We start from the raw sequence: 6,921 nt of genomic DNA on the forward strand, positions 1-6,921 counted from the left end.
ATAGAAAGAAAGAAAGAAGAGAATGTCCCTCTGCTTTTTACTTCAGTACAAAAGACGGCTGAAAGATGTGGCAGTTTCTGTGGCAGGAAACAGAAACCACAGGAAGAAAATGCTCCTCTGAAATGCTATGGTGGTTTTACTGCTGAAAAGAATCTGCTCAAACTTTTTTTCCAGAGCCGCTACTCACAGCATAATCACTCTGAAAAGCTTGAATAAATTTGGAAGAGTCACACTATCCAATTTCAAAACTTATCATAAAGTTATAAAACTTATTATAATAGTGTGTTAGTTACAAAAGGATAAGCACATAGATCAACAGAACAAATAGTTGAGAAGCAGACCCACACAAATATAGACAACTGAGTTGTTTTTATTTTAACAATTTCATCAGGAGTTTATTTTTGTATTATATGAAGGAAGGCTAACTCCATTTTACTCTAAATTTTTCAACACTTTCTTTTCCTTACCTAGTTTCTTCTTTCTCACTGATGTGAGATTTAATAAATAATCATTGTATTAGTCAATACAGTAACTCTAAAATCTCAGTAAACAACTGATTTTTGACAAGGGTGCCAAGGCAACTCAATGAAAAAAGAATACTTTTGTCAACAATTGGTTCTGGAACAGTTGGCTATCCGTGTGCAAAAAGCAAAACAAAAACAAGACAGAGGGCTTCCCTGGTGGCGCAGTGGTTGAGAGTCCGCCTGCCGATGCAGGGGACATGGGTTCGTGCCCCGGTCTGGGAAGATCCCACATGCCGTGGAGCGGCTGGGCCCGTGAGCCATGGCTACTGAGCCTGCGTGTCCGGAGCCTGTGCTCCGCAACGGGAGAGGCCACCACAGTGAGAGGCCTGCGTACCGCAAAAACAAAACAAAACAAAACAAAAAAACAAGACAGAACAAAACCCTCCACACATTCCTCACACTCTATACAAAAGTTAAGTCAAAATGGATCATCAACCTAAACATAAAAGGTAAATTATAAAACTTCTCAAAGATAACCAAGGGGAAAACTTTTTGTTGCCTTGGGACTGGCAAAGAGTTTTTCAATATAACACCAAAAGCATAATTCATGGTATAAAAATTAATAAATTGAAACTTATCAAAATTGAAAACTTTCATTCTGTGAAACACATTATTAAGAGAATGAAAAGCTAAACCATGGACTCAGGTTTGAACATTTGCAAAGCACAAGGTGTTAAAGATCTTATAACTAGAATATATAAAGAATTTTAAAAATTCAACAATAAGCAAGCAACTCAATTTTTAAAAAACAGGCAAAAATCTGTAAACACTTGACCAAAGAAGATATACTTATGTCCAACTGGCATATGAACAGATGTTCAACATCACTAGTCATTAGGGAAACGCCACTTAAAATCACAATGAAATACCACTATACATTTTTTAAAATGACTTAAAAACAAACAAAACACTGACAATTTAATTTAGATCTTGGAAGAGGACACTAGTTGAAAACTGGAAGATCCAGATCAAGCCTACAGTTTCACTAATAGTATTGTAACTAGGCTAATTTATTAGCTTTGATCATTTGTACCATGGTTATTTACGTAAGATGTGAGCATATGCGGAAGCTGGGAGAAGGGTATATGGGAATTCTCTGTACTGTCTTTACAACGCATCTCTGCGTCAAAAACAACTTCAAAATCATAAGTTAAAAATATAACCAAATAAACTGGACTTTTTAAAGCCATTCTTTCTGTCCTTAACGCTACAGCTTTCTTCATGAGTTTTCCTTGGTTAGAAATACACTTGAATACATCAGGATATATTTAGCAAACTGGATATGCCATTTAGGTATTGGTCCACCAGTTCTACTTTAAAAGATCACCTCTTCGCCTAGAAACGTTACTTCCCCCCAACTTTAGCCTAACTTTGGGAATTCCCATCAACAACATTCTTCTTTCCATTGCAGGAAGCAACACTGCCAGCAGCTATGGCAAGCACAGCCTCTTCTAAAATGCCTTTGATGATTGCAGCAACATGGATGCAACTAGAGATTATCATACTAAGTGAAGTAAGTCAGAAAGAGAAAGACAAATACCATGTGATACCACTTACATGTGGAATCTAAAGTATGGCACAAATGAACCTATCTATGAAACAGAAACAGACTCACAGACATAGAGAACAGACTTGTGGTTGCCAAGGAGGAAGGGGGTGGGAGAGGGAAGGGCTGGGAGTAAGGCATTAGCAGATGTAAACTATTATATATAGGAGGGATAAACAACAAGGTCCTACTCTATAGCAGAGGGAACTATAGGCAATATCCTGTGATAAACTGTAATGGAAAAGAACATAAAAAAAGAAGGTCTATATGTGTGTAACTGAGTCACTTTGCCATACAGCAGATTGGCACAGGATTGTAAATCAACCATACATCAATTAAAAAAAGTAAAATTTAAAAAATGCCTTTGATGATGTACACAGCCCGTGCTCCTGCTGACTACCTCTCAGCAGCACCCAACACTGTGAAACCCGGCCCCCAGCTGAGGTTACTCCAGTCCTGTGTCTCCTTCCTTTGTCCTCTGTCTCCCACCAGTGTTTCTCTAACAGAAGCACAAAGAACTGCTGTGTTTTTATGCAGTCTCACTGTTCACGTTCCCACACTTGATTTGGGCATCAGACCCGCAAGAGGTCAACACTTACTGGGTGGTGGAACTGCCATTTCTCTGCCTGTCTCTCATTATAAAGAACTTCTCTGAAATTCTGAATTCACTGGTCTGGTCATTCATTCACCAGCAAGTATCTAGGTACTGGGGTTAAGAGCTAGGAATGAGCTACCGTTGTTAATAATGAAACAACAAACCCCAAACGGAGTCACTTGTGCTAAGTCCCACATCAGCAAACCAAGACTTAATATCTAACCTAATTGCAGTTTCAGCCTCTCTCAGGAATGTGACCTTTAACCAACAGATCTGGAATTACCTGGTCAGCACTAGAGGGGTGACCCCCACCTTCCCCCCACAAAAGGAAGGTGATCCTGCCTGAAACAATCCACTCTTAGGTAGAAACTTCCCTTTTCTGCCCCCTCCTGCCTGTAAAGTTCTTCCATTTTTTACAGCTCCTCCGAGCTCCTTTCTACTTCCTCGATGGGATGCTGCCCATCATTGAATAAAGCCAATTCGATCTTCAAATTTCTCAGTTAGAATTTTATTTTTTTAATACAGTGATGAGCAAAACAAATAAAAAGAGAGACATCAAACTCTTCAGAGAGTGTATCCCATGATCCCTCACACTCTTGGAAGCCTGGGTCAGCAGAAATGGAAGAGAGCCAGTGACAAGCAAAAGCCTCTTGAAAACCAAATCAGAGGTCCTGAAACACTACAGACTGACTTGTACAAGTGGGTGGGAACAAGCAGAGAGGAGCAGGTGTTTATTATTGTACACTGTATTCGAGGGAAACATCTGGAGTTCAAGAATGGAGATTTAAAGATGAGATGGTTAAAATTCATAACAACTTCTCCAAAACAGGCCAGAAAACCTTAAGTTTTCGCCTTGTTTAAAAGAAGTCCTAAGTAAAGGGAAAACCAAATATTATGAAACATTTTGGAGACCTCTCACACACCAACCTTCCCTTTATTAGAATTACTTCATTATCATTACTTTAGAGTTATATACACTCATAAAAGTTACTTTACTCTGAGTCGAGAAGTCCATTTTCTCATCATGTGTATTGTGCTTACATTTTAAAATCAGAAACAACTTCCCCAAGATAAAACTGATTCTTCATCTCTTTTGGTTTTAATATTCCAAAAGAGACTAGGTGACTTGGGGTATTATTTTTACCCTATGTTGATTTGCCTACCTTGTAAAGGAACAAGGAACTTTTCCTTCAACCCTTATTTTCCCAGTGATTTGTTTAAAATGAAAGGTAAATGTGTGTTTGTGTGCCCACAAGTGTGTGTGTGTACAACCATTTTTATATAGAGATTTATTATCTCTCAATTTATTTTGTGAAAGAGGCTTGTCTCAGCAAATCACTGTCTTCTTGCTTTACTATTGTGATATTGTGATTTATAATAAGAAATACATTTGGTCTTTGCCCCCTTTTCTGGCACAGAGCTCCTAAAACCCTTGGAATTTCCTCAGTGAGATCAACAAAAATGCCTTTGTTATGTTAACAAGGTGACTTTTGGAACACACCTAAGGAGGGGGACTGATTGCCAGGAAAACCAACTGTGAATAGAGGTTGGAACTTTCAGTCCCACCCCCAGGTTTCCAGGAAGTGGGGAGAGGCTGGAGGTTCAAACAATAACCAATGGCCAATGATTTAATCAACTGCACCCAAGTAACAAAGCCTCCATTAAAACGCAAAAGGACTGGGTCCAAAGAGCTTTCAGACCGGTGAACACATGAGGTGCTCGGGGTGTGGCACCCCAAAGGGGGCGTGGAAGCTCCATGTCCCTTCCCACAACCTTGCTCTATGCATCTCTTCCGTCTGGGTGTTCATCTATGATCATAACCTATTATAATAAATCGGTAAATGTGAATAAGCTGTTTTCTTCAGTTCTGTGAGCCACTCCAGCAAATTAACTGAAACCAACAAGAGGGTCATAACTCTAACTTATAGCCAATAAGTCTAGGTGACAACCTAGACTTGGGACTGGCATCTGAAATGGAGGGCAGTCTGGCGGGACTGAGCCCTTAACCTGTGGATCTGATGTCATCTCCAGGTAGATAGTATCAGAATTGAGTTAAATTGTAGGGCACCGAGACAGCGTTGCAGAATTGCTTGCTGTGGGGAAAAAAAACCACACGTGTTTAATGACCAGAAGTGTCCAAAGGAAAGTGTTCTGTGTGAGCAGTGAAAAAAAAAAAATCTCACAGGTGGGTTTTTTTCCCAACTCAATTATTCTTCCCTTAAGCCCTGAGGGCATCGCAAAAGACCATCAGGATAAAAAGTTACAGTTAAGCCAACCCTGCCTTCAGTCTTTGGTGCACACAACAGGATCCACAGGGGTAAGTAGTGTAACATAGTGGGTAGAACAAGGACTCTGGGACCATGGGACTCAGGTTTGAATCCCAGCTCTCTCTCTCTCCTTCTCCGTCTCCCTCTCCCTCTTTGACTTTGGACAAGTTATTTAGCCTCAGTTTCCTCCCCTGCAAAATGGAGATAATAAAAGTACCTTCTTCAGAGGGTTGTTGTAAGGCTTAAATTTCATGATAGGTATAAAGTGTTTGGACAGGGCCTAGCCCATAGCTATAAATATCTGAAGTTATTATCACTTTCAATCAGTTCCCTGAGGTCACACATGAAACGCAGTTATATGGTGACTTAGTGGACAGATGGCTGACTTAACTGGAGCTATTAAAGAACACAGCTCTCAACACTATGTTAGTGATTTATAAAGGAGCGTCTACTCAAGTTCCTCCCTGGGCCCCAGGATTGAACTCACACACAGTGCGTCCAAAGGACACACGGGAGAGGATTAGAAAACAACTCCTTCCATCATTTGCATCTCCAGATTTAGAACTAAGAGTCCTAAAATAAACAAATGGAGTAGATTTGGAAACGAGGCATCCACTGCTTCTTCTTTTGTCGTGAATAGTGGGAGATCTGCCCATCACACGCTAGGGAGACATTTTCCTCCAGACACCAAAGAGAAGCAACAACTCAGGATGACTGAAACCTGCAATCCCCCAGAAAATCAACTGTCACCATCTCGCATCATTTTGATGTGAATCGTTATAGGCACCGAATGCGTCCCTGGTCTCACTGCAAATGGGTTCATTGTGGCTATAGATACAGCAGGATGGATTCACAACAAGGCAGTTTCCACAAGTGGCAAGATCCTGCTTCTCCTGAGCGCATCCGGAAGAGTGCTACAAAGCTTCATGATGCTAGAACTCACCTTCAGTTCAACATCCCCACACTTTTATAATCAAGACATTCATCGTATATGATACGTTCAAAGGAAGTTTCATGTTCTTCAATGATTGTAGCCTCTGGTTTGCTGCCTGGCTTAGATTCTTCTACTTCGTGAAGATGGCGGATTTCTCCTACCCCCTTTTCCTCAAGCCGAAGTAGAGAATTTCTGGATGGATGCCCTGGTTTCTGTGACTATCAGTGTTTGTTTCCTTTGGGCCACAGTGTGTTCTTCCTCAAAAACATCTACACTATGCATTGCAACCATCCTTTTTCTAGCCCCTCCTTCAACTCCACTAAGAAAAATTACTTCACTGAGACCAACGTGATCAGCCTGGTTCTTTTCTTTAACGTGGGAATCTTCGTTCCTCTGATCACGTTCATCCTACCTGCCACCCTGCTGATCATCTCTCTAAAGAGACACACCCTACACATGGAAAGCAATGCCACTGGTTCCAGGGACCCCAGCATGGAGGCTCATGTGGGGACCATCAAAGCTATCAGCTATTTTCTCATTTTCTAAATTTTCAATGCAGATGCTCTATTTCTTTCCATGTCCGACATCTTTGATATCAATAGTTCCTAGAATACTTTGTGCAAAATCATCATGGCTGCCTATCCTGCTGACCACTCCATCCTACTGATACAGGACAACCCTGGGTTGAGAAGAGCCTGGAAGCGGCTTCAGCCTGGAAGCGGAGTTCACCTTTACTTGAGAGTGGACTCTATGACCCACACCCAAAGCACCTATCCCAACCAGCTCTGCCTTTCCCTCACCTAGATCTCTCTCTTCCTGCCTCCTTTCTTCCCCAAACCTGATCTGATCCTTTCACTCGATGTGTTTTTTGTATTGGAATTGGACCTTCATTCCTCTTTTGCTTCATGGGCACAATCTTAGTGATGCTTGACATATGCTTCACCTGAGTCTTCCATTTCTACCTCCCCTTTCTCTATCTAAAGCAGTGGTTCTGGACACTGGCTACACATTAGAATCTCTAGGGGAAATTTTTTTTAAAAAACACCCATGTCCAG

The 6,921-nt window shown here is 41.0% G+C and overlaps 1 pseudogene; it reads left to right on the top strand.

Moving 5' to 3' along the window:
- The window catches only part of LOC132430560 (taste receptor type 2 member 39-like), a 29,082-nt pseudogene extending 22,412 nt beyond the window's left edge, over window positions 1–6,670 (top strand).
- The last annotated feature ends 251 nt before the right edge of the window (window positions 6,671–6,921 follow it).

The sequence above is a fragment of the Delphinus delphis genome, chromosome 9 (assembly GCF_949987515.2).
Source record: "Delphinus delphis chromosome 9, mDelDel1.2, whole genome shotgun sequence".
NCBI classification, from domain to species: domain Eukaryota; kingdom Metazoa; phylum Chordata; class Mammalia; order Artiodactyla; family Delphinidae; genus Delphinus; species Delphinus delphis.